At 33.0% G+C, this 26426-nt stretch overlaps 1 pseudogene; it reads right to left on the bottom strand.

Annotated features, from left to right (window-relative positions):
* Window positions 1-489: 489 nt before the first annotated feature.
* Window positions 490-25239, bottom strand: LOC120122750 (annotated as a pseudogene).
* Between the last annotated feature and the right edge of the window lie 1187 nt (window positions 25240-26426).

The following is a 26426-nucleotide window of genomic DNA, read 5'->3' on the forward strand; positions in this document are numbered from 1 at the left end:
GTCAACATATACTCCATATAGTTACATGAGTGATGAAGCAGTTTTTATTTTATTTTTAGAGGTTAAAGATTCTGCCACTGACTAGACTCAAGAAGAATGCATAGTAGTAGGTATATGAAAAACATTTGACATTGTCAAATCATTAATAAACCCAATGTACATACCTAACAAAGGAGACAAAAATTGATGTGCCTTAAATTCATGCTCATCAATTGTAATCCATAGGTTCCAGTTCGACCACGTGATTGTATGTGACACCTATTTTCAGTCATAGATCGGTTGCTATCACTTCTCTCAATAATACATCATCCAAAAAGTTTTGCATATTTTGTATGTTCTCATCTATATATAAAAGGTAGCTAATAAATAGCCAATCAGTGTCACTGTAGGTTTGTCGTTATAGTAAAAAATAACCAAACTGGAAGAACATATATGGGATAATCTATCGTCTTCCTTTACCTAACAAAATGCTATGTTTAGATAGATGAGTAAAAGCAAATTACTATACAGTTATAATAAAAAGGCCAAATGCAACAGCTAGCTAGCTTGGAGCTACGTTTATCGTTATGCAACTTTTGTTTCTTAATAAAATTGAAGGAACAAAGAAGATATGAGAATGGGATTAATGGTGTTTTTTTTTATTTCAATAGAATACTATGGATATGAGATTGAAATTAACAGCCCCCAAAGTCTGTAACCGAGAAAGAAGAAGCCTTATCGGGCATGTTCCCAGCATGGCGTAGCCCTAGACTGAGAGATACATCACCAGCCGTGGTCCCGAACCTTATGAGAGTTGAACCAATGTCAGTGTTACCAGCGATGGTGGTCCCATAATCAGCTGCAACAATGCTGCTGCCTCGATGGCATGTGTCATCAACGCCAGCTAAAAATCTTTGGTGGATATCCGAGTCATGAGGGGTTGTGGTGGTGAAAGGCTGGGAGACGGGTGGCGCCACCTCCGTTTCAGTGACGTTCGTGGTGGAGGTGTTAGTAGTACTAATAATGGCGTCGGTGGCTTGTTTTGCGAGAAGCATTGTTTACTGATTGCGACGAGTGAAGAAGGGTCGTTTTCCGTGGCATTGATTTCGGATCTTTTGCTTGCTGTTACAGTCGTTGTTGAAGCCGTAAGTGGCGGCGGTGGCGGTGGTGTTGATATGCCACCTGCCGCTCCTACTGTGGTTGTTGAAGGCGTTGATGTCTGTGAAATATTGTTGTTGTCCTTTGGGTTCCTTTCTTTATTATCTCCCTCTTCTTCATTAGACTCTTGTTGGTACATCTCTTCCACCATGGGTTTCCACAACCGAACCCTGGCATTTATGAACCAATTTGAAACCTGCAAAAAAAAAAAAAATACATTTTCATTACATTGTACATCATGCATTTGAATTCCTAAAAACCGACACTTCACTACCATGTTTAAAAAATTGATACACATTACATGCAAACCATGCACATTATAAATTATAGCAGCTTAAAGTTCTACATTATGAACCAGTCCAAAAACAAAACACAAAAAAGGGACTCCAGGAAACAATAAGTAATGAATAATTAAGACTGTTCTGAGCTAGCTATTGTAATATCTTTCTTCACATGTTGCTCCATGATGTCTGTTTCTTACAGAAAGCTCCAAAAAGCAGTGATGATCAGAGGGGGACTCCATTTATGACCTACAATCAATCACTACTGACTTACAAATTACAAGAGACATGGGACTAGAATTAGGTGTTTGTCTTTCCATGCAAACTAAAATACTGCAAAAAGAAATACCCTAACCTACTAAGAATTATCCCCATTTACTTAACACTCAACCAACTATCTTATCAGATTCTAGTTAGTATTGACTATGAGCAAACTCTTCAAATTAGTATATATATATTTGGTGTATTTATGAAGCTTTATGATGTGGCTGGAGGGTGTCATACTGAGTATTTGATATGAGAGAGAAGCAGAGAGAGAGAGAGAGAGAGAGAGAGAGTGGCAAACTTTCATGTCTCATCTATATCTGTACTTTGTCTCACACCTTTTAAATATGATCTGCTATCTTTCTTCCCCATTCAGTATTTATGGCTTTCATTTCAGAAACCAGAATCTATGTCCTTGGAGTTAAGAATCATAAGTAAAGTGTTTTTTTAATTATTTTCAAAGTGGAACAATCAATAAAGAACGATTCTCTTTTTCTCCTAAAAAACACATCAGAGAAATAAAAGCCAAATCCATGCAAGTTCTTCTGAACTTACTGATGGTTCATTCATAAGGGTTTGTTTTTCCCCCCTCTCATTCTCTTATTAATGAAGTACTGCTTTTTTCCCCCTTTTTACAAATATATGTCTGGTTTGTTTAATAATGTGTAGTGAAAGTGAGAGAAAAGATCAACCTGATTTCTCGATAAGCCTGTCTGTCGAGCCAACAGATGCTTATCTGCATCGCTTGGGTACCTGAGGAAGAGACCAGAAAATGACATCAGAGGCATTGGCTAAAACCGCATAAAGTGAAACCAATCTTTATGTACCGCCATATATGCAGTTGAACCTTTCTTTATTTACCATGTATGGGCGTGAGAATCTAAGAGAAAGAAAGATCATCACACAGCAGCAGCAGCAGTTTTTGCAGAAGTAAAGAGTACAACAGAAACTTTCAACATCTCTCTTATTATTATCTACATGCATATATATACACCAGTTTTTCATTAACAACAAAAAGAAAAGAAAAGAAGAAAAGGGTTTTTCTTTGCTTTCATTTGGGTATGTTTATGAGAATATTAGACAGTGAAAGAAAGGGTTAAGAAGGCGTGTCATCTGTGATACGATTGCTTTAATAAAGTTCTTTTTAAAGTAACGAATTTCTGGGTCTTTGAGTGACAAAGTAAAGAGAGAAAATGAATTTTTAACAGCTTTTTGGCTGACGAGACATGCATCCCAAAGACACTGCATTACTGTTTTCTGTAAACTCAAACCAGAAAGTATGACAAAGTAGGAACCCAAAACTTGGATTTTGTGAGGCTAATAAAGTGTCATTATGTCATATACTTAATAATCTGATAGCTTGTCTTTCAGCCCTTTTAGCTTCCTTTTCTATATGTTTTTAATATTTACTGAATTAAGAAAGATGCAGATTCTATTGTTAGACCAGTGTCAGATAATATAGGTAAAGGGCAAACGTACGGGTGGAGGAAATGTTCGAAAAGCCAGGCCCTCAAAATGTTGACAGATCGTTCAGGCAGTCCCCTTTGGGGTCTCCAAGCTTCATGCTCCATCATACCCATTTGATGGAACGCTCTTTGTTGTCTTAAGCTTTGTTCTAACATCCTTAGTCTCGGTGTCTCTCCTTTGGTTATGCCGGATGCTCCATCTTTTTCACCCAACAGCTCACAGCTATGCTTCAGTTGTCCGGATATGGCATCTTTCAAGCACCTAAAATGCCTCGACATCGCCTTCTGAGCCAGGGCGGTGTAAGGCACCGCTGCACCAAAGCCCATCACTAGATCAAATGAGTTCACCACCGTTTGCATTTGTTCACAGTAATGGTTGTACCTCCGGTCCACCTGCACAAACCAGATCACATTTTTTTTTTTTTTTGCATTTTTGTTGATCACAGTTCACGATGAAAGTATTCTAATAATAACAAAAATGACATGACTTGACATTGGAGGAGAAGAGAATGGCAAGTTCCAATTTGAGAATTTTACAACACCCAAAAAATCATTTTGACATTACTTAGTTGCTGTTTAAGGAAACCCCCCAAAAGAATAAAGGCATGATTCAAAGATTGCTCTACGGTGAAAGAAAGAACAAAGAATACCCTACACTTTCTTTCTCCCATTATAGGCTACTACAACCAATTAATGACAAGCTAAGGTGCCTAAACAAAAACAAATATAGAAAAAAGAAAGGGGAAATGAGCCTGAGTCAACCGAGTTATAATATACCAATGGCTTTCATTAATATTATTATTTGCAGTAGCTTCACAATAAGTTTTGTATGTAATATGGTGGTTTTAGAGTCAACTTCAGTATCAGAAGGAACGTCGCACCAGCATAATGGTCACCAAAGTATAGCCCCAGATTTTTTTAATAGAAAAATCAAAGTGAAAATGGCTTAATCAAACTCTACTACTAGATCCTATGAGTACCCGACTGCACCAGCCGGCTTTGCTCTATCTGAGTTTTCTTTATTTTTAAAAAAAATTGGTGACTATAGATTAAAAAAAGGATTATTGGATTACTGAGTCTTGAAAGAGAGAGAATAAGATGGAAAAGAAAAGAGATTAGATTACATGCCTCATCAAGCATTGATAAAAGTTTGACCTTCCGTCTTTGATGTTCAATTCTATCAGCTCCTGATAAAGGAGGGAGATCCTTTGTTGATGAACCGTCGTCGCCACCGCCACCGTCGCCAATACTACCCGGATTAGAACTAGGGTTGTGTTCTTTCTGTCGAGAGTTTTCTTCTTCAACTGGCCTCTTCCCACGCTACAGAATTCTTCTAACAATTCTTCAGCGGCTTTAACGTACTTTGAATTCCTCAGCGCATTGACCATTCCTAATGAGGAACCGCACCCACCTTGAACCTGATGGTTTTGTCCTACTCCACCTTGCAAATGCAGTGGCTGATGATGATGATGATGATGGCTACCCAATTGCTTGTACTGAAACTGAGGGGTAGCTGTAGCAGAAGGGTCTCCTCCTTGGTTATAGTACAGTAATCCGCCATCTCCCATCCTCAATTCTTCGGCTTTGGCGGCTTCCAAGTGTTGCAAAGATGATAAAGATAGTGAAAGGCCTTGGCCTTCTACAACTGTACCTCCAATTTCACTTGGGTTACCTCCTTCATGGGAACTATCAGGAACCCAAGTGAACTGAGGTGGAAAATTCCCTCCAGGACCTGATACATTAAACCTTGAAGAGAAGTTGATGGAGGAGGAGGAGGAGGAGATGGTGACCTTGGCTGTGGATTCATCAGGAAAAGATGCATGGCAGCTGCCGAGTCGGCATTCATGCTTGGTGGTAACTGCTGTTGAGCTAAACTGTCTCGGTTATTGTGGCTCTTCGATTCACCTAACTGCCCCACACCCCATCGACAACACCTTGCCTGTTGCTGTACCACTCGTTGGTATTAGCCGGTGGTCTTTGTCCTCGAAAATTAGCCTGTAATGGCTGGTCTAATAACTCAGTCGAGGCGGCGGTGGCAGCCACGCCCGAAGGGAAATAGAACATTTCCGATGATAACATGCCTGGTGTCTCGTAAACAGGAAGAGAATTTGAATCTTCCTCTTCGATCCCTACTAATGGCGGAGGTGGTGGCTCAAACCCTTGAACTCTCAGTTTATCTCTCCGGATCTGTTGTGCGAAGTGAAGTTGCTGCTGCTGCTGCTCTTGGTGGCTTATGGCCGCTGATCTCTCGAATCCATTCGAGAAGCCAAAGATGCCAGCTGCTTGGTGGTGGTAATCTTGGGACATAGAATTTCGTAGAATTTTTGCTCCTCTTGAATTGGAATTTAAAGGCGAGGTATGGTGAGAAACAATCGCTACTTACATACCAATACCTTCTTCTTCATGATCTCTGGAGCAACACCTTTCTTTCACCTTTTTCGCAGCTAAAAAACGGATCCACAAGTTAACTCACTAACAGAAAATCAAAATAACACCCATCTTGAAAAGAAGTGCTGTTATTCATCATAAAAAAAAAAGACAAATAAAAAGAGGATCGAATTCTCTCAGTTAAGTGAAGCAAAAAAGAAAAGTTTATGAAATTGGTATTTTTTAATAATCTTTGGAATTTGTTGTAACCCTTCTTATCATTTTCAGCTCTGGGTAAATATAAAAAAATATTAAAGTATCTGTGAGAAAGAGAGCATGTTTGTAGGCAGACCTCAGACCTTGCTAAGATTTTGCAGAGAATGAAAGCATGTAAAAGCCCTTAGACATCGTTGTCTCTTCTATGCTAATTGAAAGCTTCTTCAATTCCCTCTTTCTTTTCCTTTCTCTTTTCCCAGTATATTTGTGTGTTTGCCCTCTCTGTCTGTCGTCTCTTTCCCTCCTTTTGCACCACTCACCTCTTCTCTTATTTAATTTTTCTAATCAAATTGGAATCAAAAGCTGAATTATGAAGCAAACTAAGGAGAACTACATATTTAGTCATTCATACGGTTTCGTTTTGATCATTAATTTTTTTTTAAAAAGAATCATACTTAAATTTATATTTTTACTCCGTTTGGGTCGCCTAGCGTTAAAAAAATAAATTAAATGATTAACGTGATAGTTTTCATTTTTTCCAGAGATAATATGGTTTTATCTTATAATAGCATTACCGTTAATATTTAAAACATGGGATCAAAAAAAAAATTAAGTAGGATTTAAAAAATAAATAATTAGATTATCAAAATAAAATTTCGTGAATTATTAAATGAATAAATATATAATTTTTTTTCATAAAATAATTATAAAAGAAAAACAAAATGAAAATCAAGGGATACACTTGGCCCCGAGACTGGAAAACATCAGAAAAGATAGAGGGGGTCGCCATTCTTTCTTATTCAGCACTTTTACTCTCATGCTACATTTATTTTTCTGCTATTTTTCATTTTTTAAATAATTAATTAATTAAATTTTGATGTGATAATAAAATAAATTTTATAAAATATATGTGAAAATCTTTAATTTATATTTTATGCGGAATAAAATAATTCTACCAACGAATTTAAGATGCCATCAGATACTCTTATACGTAATTCTTTTACAAAGTATTGATTTGATTATTGAGTTTTTAATATAATTAAAAGGTATGTGTTGTAGGAAAAAATTGTTGAATTTTTTAAAAATAGTTCTTCTTTCTTACCAAATAATAAAGATGGAGAAAAACAAAAACCAAAGACTTTAGTTTAAATTTAATATATTTTGAAATTACCAAAATAACCCTATCTGAAATTTTATATTTGAGTTTTATATTCGGTTTTAAAACAATTCCGCACAAGTTGGCATTTTCTAAAAATAATAGAAATAAATTATTGCTTTTTCATGGTCAATGGAGAAAAAATAAAACAGAATTTGAGTTTTATATTTGTGCAGTATTTTATTTTATTTTTTATAGATGGAACTTAATTTTTTAATATTTAATATAATTACGGTAATTTATTTTATTTGAAAAATTACGGTAATTTAGAAAGACGTCCTTTGGAAACCAACGCAAACTACCAACTAAAATAAATATAAGTTCGGTACACAGCCATTTCGATGATCTAAACTACCGCCATCCATCTATATCTTCAAATGACCAAAATAGTCTAGTTAATCATTGTATATATTCATCAATAGTAATAGTTGGTAAGGGCGGAAACGACTTTCACAATTTTTCCTGCATTAATTATAAAATAAGAGTAAATTACACCATTCTTCACTGAATTTTATTCTTCCTTAATTTATTCACTATATTTTTAATTTTCAATTTATTCACTGAACTTTCGAATTACTCATGTTTTGGTCACATCTGAATTATTTTTGTATGATATATTTTTTATTGTTAAAATATAAAAATAATTCAAAATAAATAATAAAATAATATTTTATTATGATTAAATTTAAAAAGATTTAAAATAATCATTGCCCAACGTCAACCTTTGGAACTGAAAGTCATATGGTCCCAAATTTCATAGGTCGTTTCATCTCGATTCCCCAAGTTCGAATATAATGGTTGTTTCACCGGAAAATGTCCAAAAACTCGTGAAACTCAACAAGAACATTTTGATTTCTTCATTTTCCATCTCTTATTCGTGGCCTTCAGTGCATGTTTTGACAAAATAGAGGTAGGTTTCAGATCCAGGGGGTCAAGACGAAACGACCCATGAAACCTGAGACTGAACAACCACCATCTACGACAATTGATGACGGTCGATGTTTTGGTTTTCTCATTTTTGATTGGATTCAGAGCATGTTTCGACAAAATAGAGATCGAATTTGGACTCAGGGGATCGAGACGAGCCAGCCGATGAAATCAGAGACCAAATGATTATCATTTACGATAGTCAACGATGGCGTCCAACACTGGCGAACATGGATGGATATTTTTTTGTTTTTATTTTATATTTTAATTATTTTAATATTAAATAATAATAAAAATATCACATTATACAAAAATAATAATAAAATAAATCAGCATGACAAAATATGATTAATTCGAAAGTTCAGTGAACAAATTCGAAAAACTAAAAGTACAATGAGTAAAATAGGAGAGAGTATAAAGTTTAATGAGATGATATATTTTACCCTAAAAATATAAACTAAATGTGACAAAGCTATGATGACACGGGAAGAACTTAATGGAGGCCAAGAGGAGCCTTGGCTCCCGCTAATATTTTAAGTATTAATTAATATTGAAATATATATATATATATATATATATATATATTTGAAAAATAAACAAAAAAATTTGGTTTTGTCTTAATAAATTATATTTATGGTTTTGTCTTAATAAATTTCTGGTTTTGTCTTGTACGATGAAGAACAAAAATTAAATCTTTTCCTATTACTATAACTTTTATTAAGAAAAATATTAACCTAATCGGTAAGACCATATTTGAAATTTTATAATTAATGTTGTATAAAATTTGTTATTAACCCACCATCTCTTATTAAATGTAAGAAATAGTATATACTAAATATAAAATTTACCTAGCTATATAAAATCATATTTTATCAACAAGTCTGTAAAAATAAATGTTGTCATTTTATTTTAATTGATATTAAACTAAGGGTTCGATTTCAAATAATTTCCTCATTTTACATTAATCAATTTATCTCGATGATTAAAGGAATCGTTGTTATTCTTAGAGGTTATAAATATAAGTACCGACTACTGCAAAGATGATTGTGTATTCATTGTCAAATGATTGAGAATGTTTAGAACATATATTATTTTGTAATCACCTTAACTTAATAAAAAAAATCTTCATTTTCTTATAAAAATTACTATCCTTCATAGACTTTTATACACACTAGCTGTCTCTTTTATTTTATAAACGTGGTTTATTCCAAAAGACATATTTAAACTATAAATTAAATTTTAAACATTAAAAAAAGAAACGACCCTTGACAAAATGATATATTTAATAAAATTATAAATGTTTTGGATTTTTTTATCAATCTTAATGTTTATAGAATAATTTAGAAATTTTGATGAATTAATATAACTCTAATAAATAAATTCTATTTAACCCGATTATTTTGTCACCATAAAAGCAATACAGTAATAAAATTTAAAAATTCTGGTGCACTTTTAAGTAACAATAAATAACCTTCAAATACACGACATTGAACAACTTATACTAAAGATTAATTTCTGAAACTGAAAATAATCATAAATTATAAAGAAGCCATGAAGTCAATTTATTATCAGGTTATTCAGATTAAGTTATATAATCTATTTCAGATTAATTTATTACAATAATGTTTTTTTAGGCGTGACCAGCTAGCTGGCCAATAGTCACAATAATAAATATATTATTTTAAACGCCCAAACTCTCAGTTAGCATTATGGTTTAGATTAACTTGAGAAATGTTATTATTTTATTTTTAAAAAAATAAATTTAAATAATGAAATATAAAATAAATTATTTAAATTCCACCCAATAGGTGGAATAATGTGGGTTTACTATTAATAACTATGGATTACCGCCCTAGCTTTACGTGGGGTTTGTAAGGTGTGAAAAGCACACATAACTGCTTTCTGGTTTCATAATGTCAAGACGGACATATTAATAACCATACAGAAGTATTCCTATTTAGTTTGAAGACACATGAAACATCGGGTATTTTTAGGTTGATATTGTTCAATTCATTTTAGATGGAGAAATAATCTCCAAGTTGGACTATATTAAAAATTAAAAAATCACACTTACATTATCTCAATCATTTTGCCGGCATATTTGCTTTAACCCTTTTTATTTTTTATTATATATATATATTATTTTCTTGTTCTCCATTTCTATTGGTTCGCTGATAATAATAAAATTCCCCATTAGTTTTGTTTTTTTCAAAACTTTCCTTTTTTGTATAAAAATGTTTGAGATGAACTTTGAACATATAATACCAAGCAAACTTTCTACAGAGACATTGCTTTATACTGTAATCAAAAGCATCAAAATCAACTATATTTGAGATACATAATAAATATGTTTTCATGTTTGAAATTAATTATTCTGTTTTTTTCATTTATGTATATATTGTTTTTAGATTTTTTTTATTTATATTGTGTTTTTATTGCTTTATTATTTTCTATTTGACTGCTAGCAAAGACAAACGTAATATTTTATGTTAAGAGAAAGAACTTATAAAAAATTTAAGGAGAACGAAAATAGATTATCAATAGAAAAAATATCTAAAATATATGAGAATTTAAATTTTTTAAAAGAGAACAAATGTACTCACCCATCCTTTAGATCCATCGGTGACTACAAGAAAATATTTTTTAACAACCAAATGTTATGCACAATTAGAGTATTCGTAACCACTCTTAAATATCATTGTTAAATTTATTTTTTATATTATTTGTAATAACTCTAAAATTTTCACAATAAAATAATCTGCATAAGGGTTTCTTATTGTTGAATTATTAGATGATTATACAATATTAACAACCATTTTTACTAATAGTTGAACCACATATAATATGGCCACAACTATAAAAGTAACCTTATTTATGTGTTTTTTCCTTTCAATTTTACATATACATAAAATTTGTTTTCCCTCGAAATTCATTATTATATATGTATATTTACTGCCAAAGAAGAATTACATTCTAACAAACGAAAAAAAAAATTAATAAACAAAGGTTGCCGACGTACCTTGGATTTCCAATCACGTAAAATGATACTTCCTTTAATTTTAATTTTTTTAATAGTTCGCAGTGATTACACAATATAATATCTAATTAGAATTTTCTTAATTAATATATTAATCACATGAATTTTCATGGAAGAAGATGATGTATCCATCTTTAATTTCCGGTCAACCAAAACATTTTAGTATAAAGAAATATAATTACTCGAATTCATATATAAAAGTAAAATTTGAATAATCTATTTAAAAGATTATCGAAAGATATAAACACTTATATGTTCATGTGTAGGATATTTTCCTCAATTCAAACATGGTTACTATGTTATAATGAAAAATCTGTTACGTGCTAAATTGAAATAAAGGAATCTAACGGGTACTCTAGGCAGTTTCTTCTTTACATGGTTAACCTTGTATTAGTCACCATCTTTCACCATTAATTTATATTATTTGAAAACAAGTTTTCTTCTAATTAATTACATTACAATGTAATTTTCACTTATATTATATTATTTGTAGTCTTTGGTCTAACCATCAGCATTATTATGCATTGTTTTCTTTCAAACCAAGAAGATTTTAATATTTAAAAAAGAAAATTGTTGTATTTCTCCTCTTTCATTTGCCACTCATGACTCAACACTCAATTGAGACGATTACAGCAAAATAAAAAAAAATAAAACCAAAGATATTTAAAAAGAAGTTAATTTGGTTTTTGATTTGATTATTCAACTGCAAACCAGATTGAATGTTGACAGCCCAACCTATTTTCATCTCCATCAGATTATATTTTCCCTTTTTGAGGTAAGATCTCACGTGAATCTCACCCTCATACGCTTGACAGCCTCCTCTTTCCATCTAAAATAATGAAAAATCTGCCCCTACTCACGTGCGAAGGTCATGCTCCACGCTCGTGTGTTCCCCTTTGCAAATTTAATGTTACCATGCAAAAGATTTCCTACCTAAAACCTTTCTGGTTCCCTTTATTATTCTCATGTTTACCTCCGTTAGCTCGGCAGAGAAAAAAAAGCATTTTCTGGTATTAAAATCTTTGATTACTTTTCTTAATATAAAATTTTGTGTGCGTCCTTTTATATAGCTCACATCAAATTTATTATTTGAGAAGGAAAACCGGTGAAGGATAGATTGAAATCTTTCCGCATGTTAATCGTGCCAACATTTGCAGTCGAAGTTGGTGAATCAAGCCAACATCAAACATGTTGATGTTAGAATAAAACATAGAGAGGATTGGAGAGGGATCGATACGTCCATCATACCTCGATTTCTTCGCCGAAATGTTTTGTAGTTTTCCACAGACAAATTGATTAAAATAGAAGCCGGACATATTAGATAATTTATTAGATCGCACAGTACACTAAATTATTACTACGTACGTCGACAAATTGTCGTTCGAGTACCGGACCGAAGTTAAAAAGTTCGGACGAGACTCTCAATTCCGAAACATCTGCCTGGCTATAACTAGGGCTAGGCAACTACTTGACTCATCACTAGCCATTGTTATTGATTCATCATTTTCATTTATCGATGTTGAAATTTCCTCAACGAGCTGAAGACATCGTTTTCATGAACGTTTTGCCTCTGAAAACAGGTACAGATGAAACGCGATGATCAACAGTTGGAGAAAGGGCATGAATGATTGCTGCAGAGATCATATGCTCACAGTTTTACAGTTTCCGTTGTATGATCTAAAACAGAAGTCATTAATTTATCTATAAGTGTTCATTGTAATAAAAAATACATTACATTCTTAATAAAAGTTAAATCTAAATGTTGAAAATACATTACTTGAAGTACAATCAGAAACCCTAAAAGTAAAAGCAATGAATCTACATTTTGTGCATTAAAACTCGACTGAATATATAAGTGCTTACAACTCCATACATCTTTTATGATTAGAATACTGTTTTATTATTATTATTATTAGTGGAATCAAGAACACTGTTTGAAACACATGCATGAAAATTAAATTTGCTCTCACGTGTTTTGTACGTACCATGCGACTTGAAACGATAGCGATAATTGTTCGAATTATTGATATTTGGCTTGATTTCTTTCAAATAATAGATCCGTGTGGGTTAATAGAAAAGCACGAGGGATTTATATTACAAAATTGTACAATCATATTTATTGGAAATAAGACTGCTATAAAATAAAGAGAAAATAACCTCAGTGACCAAAAATCCCATATAATATACGATTTTAACCAACTTTTTCCGGATTTGCCAAAATGACCAACAAAATCGCAATGCGATCGCTAATTCGCAACGCGATCTCCATTATCGCAAATTCGCGTTGCATTTTCGCAATGCGATAGTTGAAAATCGCGTTGCTATGGTCTACAGTATCGTTGCGATTTTCCCAATTCGCAATGCGAATAAGTAAATCACAACGCGAATTGGGAAAATCGCAATGCGATAATAAAAAATCGCAACGAGATACTTACTTTCGCAACACGATACTGACTTTCGCAACGCGATAATACATAATCGCAATGCGATTTTCAAAGCGCCATTAGTAACCTGGCCAAGTATTTTATTTTTAAATTCCAAACATGAATATAAATATATTGGAACACTGAACTGTCCACAGTATATCCCGTAATCGCAACTCATAACCTAAAACCTAAAATCACAACTCAGTCCCATCTCCATCTCTCACTCTCTCACCCATCTCCGACGAAATCCGTCTATCTAAATCTCTCAGAGCCACCCTCACAATCAGAAATGGAAAATCAACCAAATCAACCAACGAGGGTTAGTTTTTTTAATTATTTTCTTTTTGAAATTTTTGCATTATTATTAGGTTTTTCATATTGAAATTGATGATAGGTTTACTGGTAATTTCAATAATAGATTAACCATTTCACTTAGATTGCTTATTAAATCAACCAAGAATCGCAACGCGAAATGCAAATCGCAACGCGATTTTAGTTTCGCGTTGCGATTCTCTCGTTGCGATAGTCATTTTAGTGTTGCGATTTTCATTTTCAGAAACTATTCTTCTTCTGCAAATTGAAACTTGAATGAATTGCATTACTTCAACCAAAAAACAAAGACAAATACGAAATTCACAGTGTTGCATATTTAAGTTTGAAGAATAAACTACTACTATTTATGTTTATTATTGTTTTTGGTATATCTTCACAGTGTAGTTTTTGGTATATCTAATTTAGTATGTTTATTGTTTTTGTAGAACTTTTATTCGGCTCAATTGACCTTGAGAAATAAAGTCAGCCTGGCCAAAACAATTGCGTCGAAGCTTTCACCTGCACAAAGAAAAATGTTTGAGGATACATGCTTCGGGCCATGGCTGAAAGTACAACATCCCGGTGGAGATGCGATGTTGACACACCTGTTTCTTCAAACCATGACTAGAGATCTACCAGAGACTATACAACGTCGTGATGAAGAGATATGGTTTGATTTTCCACCGGCGTATACGTGTTTTGGGCGGGAGGAGTTTTGCTTAATCACCGGTCTACGCTTCGGACACGATGATGTAGGTCGGTACACTAGACACATTACCCGCCCATCATGGCTATCCCGGGTTTTCCCTGAGCTGGAGAGGCAGAGTCTACACGTAGAAGACCTGACAAGATTTTTGAATAATAAAGATGGTTTTACTCGGATGGATGACGTCGACGTTGTCCGAGTATGCCTTCTAATTCTTTTGCATGCCGACTTTTTAGGCAGAGAGGCCAGACAACCTATTCCAAATGATCTAATCAAATTGGTAGAAGACCTAAATGCGTGGAACCTGTTTCCGTGGGGCTCGTATTTATGGAAAGCTACATGGAATAAGTTATCGTCTGCCTTGGATGATCGAAAAAGTTTGCATGGCGATGGTTCCAAATACACTTTGACAGGCTTTATTTGGGCCTTTAAGGTAAGAATTTTTATATAATGTTTCCAAAATTATAAGTAATTATTTAACAATTACTAATGTTTGTTATTATATTGTTTGTAGATTTGGATATTTGAGGCCTTTCCCGCCATGAAGACATATGCAATAAAAACTTCAAATAATATTCCCAGGGCTATTTCCTGGAAGAGGAAACGAACCTTGCAATGGGAAGATTTACTACGGTATACGACAATAAATAATGTAAGTTAACATAAATACTACCATATGTTTATAAACAAGTTATTACTAGTACACATTTAACTTTGTTTAAGCTTTTATATTGTTAGGAGGCCAACACTCCTCTACAGAGGCTGACACCCACGGAAGCTGAGCTTGCTACTGATTGGTGGCAAGCTAGTAAGCGTTTTTTTGATGGAACGGTTGATGAGCAGCCTCCACTTCGGGAGCCATCACCTCGCCCAGAGCTATCACCTCACCTAGAGCCATCATCTGATCGACCCGGCTATACACCTCCGCAACGACAGCCATCACCTATTCTTTCACATCATCGAGCCTCTTCTCCACCATCACCGCAAGATAGGCGACCGGCAAAGATGTCACGACGTTTATCTCCCTGTTCTCCACCTCCACCTCAACGGGATGAGTTAGGGGAGTTACGTGATGAGGTCAATGCCTTGCGTGAGGAGGTCGGTACTTTACGCAAAGACGATGGTGCATGGCGTGTTGAGGTGTCTACATTACGCGGTGAGGTAGCCGCTCTACGTGAGATGGTAGCATCGTTGCAGAATGAGGTTCATACTCTACGCAACGAGGTAAGTTTAAGATTTTTCATACTCGTAATTCATTCGGTTGCTTCCAATCTGTTTTTGTTAGTATTTGTTTTTGGTTTTGTTTTTGTCTTTTGGTTGAAGTAATGTAATCCATTCAAGTTTCAATTTGCAGCAGAAGAATAGTTTACTTTCGCAACACGAAAATGACTATCGCAACGCGGAAATGGCTATCGCAATGCGAAATGAAAATCGCAACGACAAAAGCGCAACGCGAAATGAAATCGCAACGCCAAAATCGCAACGCGAAATGAAATCGCAACGACAAAATCGCAACGCGAAACACAAATCGCGTAGAGTATGAACCTCATTCTGCAACGATACTACCATCTCACGTAGAGCGGCAACCTCACCACGTAAAGTAGACACCTCCACACGCCATGCACCATCGTTATCGCGTAGAGTACCGATCTCCTCACGCAAGGTATTGACCTCATCACGTAACTCCCTTGACTCATCCCGTGGAGGTGGAGAACAGGGAGATAGAAGTCGTGGCATCTTTGTCGGTCGCCTATCATGAGGTGATGGTGGAGAAGAGACTCGATGATGTGACGGGATAGGTGATGGCTCTCGTTGTAGAGGTGTATAGTCGGGTCGATCAGGTGATGGCTCTGGGTGAGGTGATGGCTCTCGAAGTGGAGGAAGTGGAGGCTGCTCATCATTTGTGCCATCAAAAAAACGCTGACTAGCTTGCCACCAATCAGTGGCAAGCTCAGCCTCCGTGGGTGTCAGTCTCATTAATGGAGTGTTGGCCTCCTAATAATATAAAAACTAAAACAAAGTTAAACGTCTACTATTAATAACTTGTTTATATATGATAGTATTTGTGTTAACTTACATTATTTATTGTCGCATATGGTATTAAGTCTTCCCAATCCAACATACGTTTCCTCTTCCAGGAAATAGCCCTAGGAATATCATCTGAGGATTTTAATGCATATGTCCGCATGCTGGGGAAAGCCTCGAATATCCAAATCTACAAACAATATAATAACAAACATTAGTAATTGTTAAATAATTAATTATAATTTTGAAAACATTATATAGAAATTCTTACCTTAAAGGCCCAAACAAAGCCTGACAAAGTGTATTTCGACCCATCGCCCCGCAAACTTTTGCGGTCATCAAAGGCAGACGACAACTTAGTCCAGGTAGCTTTCCATATATACGAACCCCACGGAAACAGATTCCATGCATTTAGGTCCTCTACCAATAATATTAGCTCCTGAGGAATAGGTTGTCTGGCCTCTCTACCTAGAAAGCTGGCATACAAAAGTAGTAGAAGGCATACTCGGACAACATCGACGTCATTCATCCGAGTAAAACCATCTTTCTTATTAAACAATTTCTTCATGTCGTCGACGTGTAAGTTCGGCTTCTCTATTGACTCATCAGGAAAAACCCTGGATAACCATGATGGGCGGGTGATATGACGAGTGTACCGGCCTACATCATCATGTCCGAATCGTAGACCAGTGATTAAGCAGAACTCCTTCCGCCCAAAACAAGTATACGCCGGTGGAAAATGAAACCATATCTCTTCACCACGTTGTATACTGTCGGGTAGATCGCTAGTCATGGTCTGAAGCCACAAATGGGTCAAACTAGCATCTCCACCCGGATGCTGTACTCTCAGCCATGGCCCGAAGCAGGTTTCTTCAAACAATTTTCTTTGTGCAGGTGAAAGCTTCGAAGCAATTGTAGTGGCTAGGCTAACTTTATTCCTTAATGTCAATGAAGCCGAAAAAAATTTCTACAAAAAAACAATAAACATACCAAGTTAGATATACCAAAAATTACACTGTCAAGATATACCAAAAACAAAACAATAAACATAAATAGTAGTTTATTCTTGAAACTAAAATTTGCAACACTGTTTCTGTCTTTTGGTTGAAATGAAAATCGCAACGAGATAATGAGAATCGCAACGCGGAAATGACTATCGCAACGAGAGAATCGCAACGCGAAATGACTATCGCGACCAGACAATCGCAACGCGAAATGAAAATCGCAACCGCGAAATTAAAATCGCAACGCGAAATGAAAATCGCAACGCGAAATGAAAATCGCATTGCGATTTTCATTTCGCGTTGCGATTTTCATTTCGCGTTGCGATTATCTCGTTGCGATAGTCATTTCCGCGTTGCGATTCTCATTCTCGAAACTATTCTTCTTCTGCATTACTTCAACCAAAAGACAAAGCAAAGACAAATACTAACTTCACAGGCTAAACAGTTTAGCAGTATTGGCAGCAATCGAATGAATTTAATAAGAAATCTAAGTGAAATGGTTAATCTATTATTGAAATTACCAGTAAACTTATCATCAATCTCAATATGAAAAACCTAAAATAATGCAAAAATTTCAAAATAAAAATAAAAAAAACTAACCCTCGGAGGTTGATTTTCCATTTCTGAATGATTGTGAGGGATTTTTGACTGTGAATGGTTGTGAGGGATTTCGCCGGCGATGGGGACGGAAATCTTCGGAGATGGGGACGGATTTCGCCGTAGAGAGTGAGAGATGGAGATGGGACTGAGTGTTGTGTTTTTGGGTTTGAGGTTATGAGTTGCGATTACTGTGGACGGTTCATTTTCCGATTTATTAAGAAAAATTACGTGTTTGGAATTTGAAAAAAAAATACGCGTTAATACGAATGGCGCTAAGTATATCGCGTTGCGAAAGTCAGTATCGTGTTGCGAAAGTAAGTATCTCGTTGCGATTTTTTATTATCGCATTGCGATAGTCAGTATCGCATTGCGATTTTCCCAATTCGCGTTGCGATTTACTTATTCGCATTGCGAATTTCCCAATTCGCGTTGTGATTTACTTATTCGCATTGCGAATTGGGAAAATTGCAACGATACTGTAGACCATCGCAACGCGATTTTCAACTATCGCATTGCGAAAATGCAACGCGAATTTGCGATAATGGAGATCGCGTTGCGAATTAGCGATCGCATTGCGATTTTGTTGGTCATTTTGGCAAATCCGGAAAAAGTTGGTTAAAATCGTATATTATATGGGATTTTTGGTCACTGAGGTTATTTTCTCTAAAATAAATCATTAGTACACAGTTAAAATAAATTGTAAGAAATTAAAGCAAGCTCAATTGTATATGGTATGACTCGTTGTCTCGAAATAAATCTGTTTTAATTGATGTAACTGTTAAAATAGATGTCATCCCTCAAGGTTAACATAATTATTCAAAATTTATGTACAATAATGATGAAGTAAAAAACAGTTAATATATTGTTCAACATAAATGTTTTTTTTTACGTGTGTATATAAAAAAGTTGAGATGAAGTGTGTATCATTAAAGTGATGGTTAAATCGAAAAATAATCACTAATTTCCTTCGAGCAAAAGCTCATTAATAAACAATTTAGAAAATAATGAATTTAAACGTATAATGTCCTCTTAGAATGTTTTGAATAGATAGAAGTTGAAAAAATTATTACTTTTTATAATCATTATAAATTTATTCTAAATGCTAAACTTAAAGATAAATGGTTAATATAATTCGATTTTAAAAACAAATAATTTTTTAAATGTATATATTTTTTTTGACAAATTTTGAATTTAATCATAATCCTACTCAGAGGGGAGGGGAGGGAAAGGGGGACTCTAAGAGAATGAAACGGACTGCTCCTAATAGGTCAATAATCTATAACCTAAGAGAATATGAGGGAACAACGATAAATAATTTGGTCAACTGACCAAATATACTTGTTCTTAAATGTATATTTTTAGTTTATACATTACTTTTTATTAATTATAATCAAATAATTTAATGTGAGTTATTTTTTGAAATATATACGATGATATGAGATATACACTTTAATATTTTTTTTTACAATTGAACATTTTTTTATAGAATTATTGGTGTATGATCTCTTAATTAATTAATTCAAATTGAGATATTATAGAGATTCATTTAATGATGGCCTCCATTTCAATTTAATTTCTTCTATTCATAATATCAAAATTTAAATCACTTATCTATATAATCAAACACTTCTTTCGCATAATTAAAAATCATATAAAAACCTTAAGGTATATATAACACACCATTACATATTTCAAAAAAATAAGTCACGTAACTTAATTTGATAGAATTAATGAAAAGAAAAGGTTGGCATTAAGAATAAAAATGCTCAAAAAATATAAGATTAAAATGATTAAATTATAATAGAAGGATTAAATTTATCAAAGTTTTCTTGTATTGGGCCTTCCATAAAGTCTGACCGAGGATAAACTATATGGTTAATCATATATGTTCTTAATTTTTCATTTTTTCTAAGAAGAAACAAAATAAAAGGACTATCGCTAATTTAAAGAATATTATGAGGTTTTGATATGACAAAACATCAAGTTTATTATATATATATATATATATATATATATATGAGTTAGGATTTACTTACATTTAGAGTAAAACTTTTAGTTTTATATCTTTTTAGGATCGTTAGATTAGGGAAAATCAAAGGGTGAGATTAACCCTTTGTTTTTTCAGTGAATATCTTCACAATTCCTACTGTTAATCTCGATCTCTTCTCTTATCCAATGATCCTAAAAAGGTGTAAAACTTTTTAGTTTTACACTATGTAATTGGATTCTGCCTCAATATATATATTATAATGTAGAATCAACGACGGTGGAAACACAAAGTGTGGCAAACGGTAATCAGCTTTTAAAGGATTTGGAATTGCAGTATTTGTGAAGAGGAAGGAAACGAATGAAGAATCTTGAGACAGAACATATAACAAAACTAAAGTAAAAAGGGGGAAAAAAGGAGAAAGGGAAATTGAAAACGAAAATAATAATAAAAAGAGACAAATAGGTGTACAATGGAGCCTGCATCTCCGCCCATTCCTAACCTTTTAACATGCTCGATCATGTATCCTTAAATAAGAGAATATTGTACGTTTAAATATACTCGATAATATATCTTTCTATATAATGTATATATAATAATGTCAAAACTAAAGATGTACATTGATCAGATTGGATTGAATCGGATTAGAATCCGTTTGGTTTAGATCTCGTGTCCATCCCTAATCAAAATTGAACTCAATCAACAATTATATACATGTTAAAATTATATGGTAAGGTTTAGCCTCTCAAATTATTTGAACAAGGAAAAGGAATATGTATTACTTATTTTGTATATGTAATTTTTCAATTGAGTTTTTATTCATTTTTCTAATTTCAAGTCTAAATTTGAACTATTTAATTTTTATGTTATGACAAATTATTTTAAAACTCATCTAATAATTATTATTATTTCTTGTATTAATACCTATGTGATCAAATATGGAAATTTAGCCTTAATTTTTTTAAGGATACATCATAATATGATTAGCTAATAATATGTAAAATTATGCATCATTAACACAGAATAGAAATCAAGAAAATACTTCCCTTTCTTGAATGGTAAAATTATAAGTTTATTCCCATTAAATTTTAATAAATCAATTTAATCCATTTTACTCTTTATTAAATGGAAAATTTTAATTTTGACCCCTCCTAAATTATAATAATTAAATTTAAGATATTTTAACACAAACACCATTTTTCTTCTTCTATTATAGCTTCATTCTATTTTTTTAATAAAGTGGGGTCTTGTTAAATAAAACAAAGGCTTTTTTTACTCATATATCAATACTTAAAATTTTAAATACTAAAATAACTTTAATTTTGAATTAATTATCAAATGACACATTTTCACTGGAACTCAAGAATAACGTGCAACAGTTTTGCTTATGTGACCCTTAAACCAAGGGAGGACATGGATGACTAGACATGCTTTTGTTGCGTGACACGATCCTGGGAAGGTACGATTGACAAAGAGTGTATGTCATTAATTTTGAATACAATATGCATTGACATGGATCAAAATATATATATATATATATATCAATTTAGTAAAAAAAACATGTGCGATAAATGTTAAAGAAACAAGCACAAGTATAAGCCAAGCAACATTAATGAAAATAAATCACATATATGAGCCTTAGTTTCAATTATTCAATAAATATATGTTTAAAAATACTATATACACCCGAAAAACTAATATTCATTTAATATGAGATTTGTATTGCCAAATCTCAAATTTGTTAGATGATTTTTTTTTCAAATGTTTAAATAACCTTTTAAATGAATGTTCATTAATTGATTGAAGACAAGAAATATACATATGTATTGTTCAGCTTAACTCATATCATATATATCATGTGTTTTTTTAAGTAAAATTTTCAATGTCACATAAGGACAAAGGTACGTGTTTAATTATTTAACATTGAAATGTGACATTTTAAAAAATAATCATCGATAAACATTATTTTTAGTGTTTAATTTTTGGGTAAAGCATATAAATGGTCATTCGACTATAGGGTGCTATTTTATTGAGTCATCGACTATTAAAAGTTACAAAATTATCCCCGAACTATAGGGCGTTGCTTTGTTGAGTTTGCCGACTATTAAAAGTTATAAAATGATCATCGAACTATCTATATGTCCCGAACTCGTCATTTTCCATTAAAAATTGACGTCTGTCTAAACTGAACGTTAATATGCTGATTGAGATATGATAAAATATGATCTCAAAATCTCGAGTGACTATCATATCTCAGTCAGCACGTTAACGTCCAGCTCAGATGACCGTCAATTATTGAACGAAAAATGATGAATTTGGAACATATGAATAGTCGAGTAACCATTTTGTAACTTTTAATAGTGGAGGGACACAACAAAGTAAAGTCGAATAGTTGAAGGACCATTTTTTAATTTTTAATAGTCAAGGGACTCAATAAAATAATATCCTATAATCAAATGATTATTTTATAATTTTTAATAGTCGAAGACACAACAAAACATCGCCCTAGAACTATTTGTATACTGTATGCTTATTTTTTTAATAGTGTTATATGAGTAAAAAATCCTAGAACAAGCGTGGAACGAAATAGAAAAAAAAAAGTTAAAGAAAAACAAGAATGGGTGCCACAACTTCACTTTTGTGCTTGGGACCGGGGGTTGGGAATTTGGGATTAGTTCCCCCTTTCAACCTTCTCTTTTCCACTTTTTTGTTTTGATCCCTTTTGTTTCCTTTTACTATTTAGTCCATTGAAGTTTGTGAAAGCAGTAGCACTACTCAAATGCTACCCTACCAAACTCTCAAACATTACTTTAATTTATGAAAGAAGCTGAATTCCCTATTTTATATTATTTTTTAATTTAGAAAAGGAATTATATCCAACTATTTAAACATAATATATAATCGATTCTTAAAAGAAAACATGTATTTTAAGATGCAAACATACTTATTTTATCACATTCATAACATGTTTGAGTAGCCATAAAAAATCAAAAGTTTTATATAATAATAAAATTCACCAAAAATTCAAGTACTTAAAACTTTAATGTAAGAAATTAGGTAAAAGGGTTAAAATAAAATTCAATAACATGTTTGGTTGGTCGGGAATCTTATTTCCGGTAATGTTTTATTACCAATAGTAGATTTTTTGGGGTATATTACCGGGAATGTCATTACCTCTATTTCCTTAGGTATTGTTGGATTACCAGCGTTTTGGACTAAAATGCCCTTAATTTTTTTTTCCAAAAATATCATTCTTCTGTCATTGAATAATAAAAATTCTCGAATGTTAAATTACAAATTTATCCTTAAACTATTTTAGATTTACAAAAAAAGTCTATAATTAAAATTTTATATGAAATTCATGGGTTAAAATAAAATTTTACCATTTCATTAAACCTGTTTATATTTTCAATTTTGTAAAAAAAATATAAATTTTATAATTTAATTTTTTTTAAAGAAAATATATAAATATTTTTCAACTTGTTAAAAAAATAAATATATAATAATGACAATTTGTTCAAATAAACATTCCAATAATATTTTATTCCTTTAACCAAACACGATAATCTTACATTTATGCTAAACTAACCAAACACAAAATACAACATTCTCAGTAATCCTATTCCCTGGTAATCTTACATTCCCACTGGTAATTTTACATTCTCACTGGTAATCTTACATTCCGTAAACCAAACGCACCCTAAAAGTGGTCCTAAATTGGCACAAGGCCGGCAAAGGGTGGCCGCGGCCACATGGAGCCGTGGTCCACACATAACAAGGCGTTTGAAACGTGATTGTGTCTTAAATCGAGAGGTCACAGGCGGTTTGTCAAACCGCTTGGGGTACAGATTTTTTCTTCTTCTTTATGAAATGAGGAAGCATGTTAGTAATAATAATTTTACAAAAATTACGATTACTAAAACAAATTAATATATATGTATGTGTGTGTGGATTAAACATTCTTACGAAAGGAAAGAATCTTGGTTTAACGAATATAAGTGGATAGGTAGCAATAAAACTTAACTTTCTAATTGTCAATCAATGGAATATTATGGTCCAAAAGCTTGGAAATTGGAATATTGCTTTCATTTCAAACAAATACAATATTCCATATTACCTGCGATATGTATATTTATATAATAATAATAATAATAATAATAATAATAATAATAATAATAATAATAATAATAATAATAATAATAATAATAATAATAATAATAATAATAATAATAATAATAATAATAATAATAATAATTAATTTGAAATTTAACTTAATTTTATTTATATATATCGAAAGTGTATCAAATACAAAGGCGTTTGAACTACAAACTCAATTGTTATGAGATCCAAGAAAGAATTAAAATTAACCAACAATTAATCACACCGACCCTTCACTAAAAGCTCACATAAACAAATATAAATAATTAAAATTAATTAGAGTTGTAAACAAATAACATATAATTAAATTAATTAGAAAATTCCAGCTGGGAGATTCACCCACCACAGTCAAGTGTACGACCCAGGTCTATCCAAATTAATTAAGACAAAATCTTAAGAATCGGGAGAATAAAAAACAAAACTCTAATTTATGTGTGCTAGTTACTATATTATTACAAAAAACTAAACATAAAAGATTTTGCTGTACTTGAGGTTTCTCCGAATACGTTTGGGTTAGTCCACAACTCCAACTTCAGTGTGCTTTGAACCCAACAGTTTGCAAATCCAGTTAATTTTTGGGGCTGATAAAGCTCCCACCCACAAAAATTTATTCAAGCCCGACCCAGCAACCATTGAATCCCATGTTTACAGTTACATGATGAAAGCAAATTGGCCTTGCACAGATATTTCAGATGGCGACAACCATGGTTTATTGCTTCTGTCTAACAAAGTAATGGATGAAATTATTAAATTACATGGATGTTATATATCCAATGTCGACAGTCGTTTTCGTTCGAGTCCTTATTTGTTATAAGTATATTATTATTATTATTATTAAATTATTACAATTATGTTACAAGGCCCAAATGTAAATCTGACCCCGAAGGCCCAAATACGGAAAAAATCACAACCCGAAGCCCATGTTACAACAAATCCCAGTAGACCCGGACTCGGTTCAGACCCAAATTTGACTCGAGCAGCCCAACAGGCCCAAGAAGCATATCCAAGTTCGATTAGGGTTTCACACAGGTTCCAGCGTCGCACAGATCTCAATCGTTGGATCTGGAGAGATCCAACAGCTCTAAACGTGACCAGCAGAAACCCTAGGGTTTTCATTACAACCCTAGGGCTATTCCGGTCACCGCCATATAGTGATGATGCCTCCGCCATCGTCTCCTCCAACCAGCAGTTGCCATGATACTGCTATATCATCGCCGGATCCACGAGATCTGGGCGCATTTAATGCACTCAATCTATCCACCGTAAAAATCACTGCCCCTAGGGTGAGTCACCACCATAGCTACGGTGACTCATCGGGGTGCACTCCATTAATCGATCTAAAGAGGGACTTGAAGAACCCTATAAATAGGGGTGAACCTGCAAAGAAGAAGAGAGAGGCAAGCAACAGAGTAACCAAGAAAATACCCAACAACTAAGACCAGTAAAATATAAAAGAGAGAGAGAGCGGAAAGCCTTACCGTTGTCGGAAAGCTCAAGCATTGCCGGAAAAATCAAACTTCAAAGGTATAAAATCTTAGATCTACTTCGATTTAAGGCTTTTTAGGGGAAATAGGTTGTCGGATTCGGTTTTAGGGGAAAACGAGGAAACTTTTGGTGTATTTAGGTGATTTTCGGCCACCGTGGGTGGTGGCTGGCGGCGGCTATCGGAGATGGCGCATGGTGGCTGGCCGATGATCGATTTTCCTCCAGTGAGGGAAATCTAGAGAGATGCGAGAGCTTCTCTCTCTAGGAGAATAGAAGTAAAGAGGAAAATGTGAGGTTTTTAGCCTCTTTGGGCCGGTTAGGGCCTATTTATACCCCTCCTCGAACGACGTCATTTTAGAAGGGGCCTGTGCGTAAATTCGGGTATAGGGAAATTGTTCCCGTGATCCTTGTAGTTTTGTAACCATTCAATTTAGTCATTAAAAGCATGTTTTGTGCATTTTAATTTAGTTTGCGTTTTGTTTATTTATATTTTGGTCATTGCTAGGATAAATATCATAATTAGTCCTTAATATTTTTAATAATTTATATTTTAATTTGTATAATAATAGAGTAAATTACATTATTAGAGCACAATTTTAATAATATTTTGAATTATATTAATTAATTTTAATATCTTATATTTTAATCACTAATTATTACTATAGGATTAATTACACTATTAGTACTTATATCTTATATTAGGATTATTAATTTACATATTTTATAATTTAACCTATGTAATTTTAATATTTAGTATTATAATGGGATTATTAATATTTATAATAAATAATATTAAGTAATGATTTATTTCAGTTATTTGTAAATTAAATTAAATATAAATTTATAAATTTTGTTGTAAAAACATTAATTAG

The sequence above is a fragment of the Hibiscus syriacus genome, unplaced genomic scaffold (genome assembly GCF_006381635.1).
Source record: "Hibiscus syriacus cultivar Baekdansim isolate YM2019G1 unplaced genomic scaffold, ASM638163v2 tig00110387_pilon, whole genome shotgun sequence".
Lineage (NCBI taxonomy): Eukaryota > Viridiplantae > Streptophyta > Magnoliopsida > Malvales > Malvaceae > Hibiscus > Hibiscus syriacus.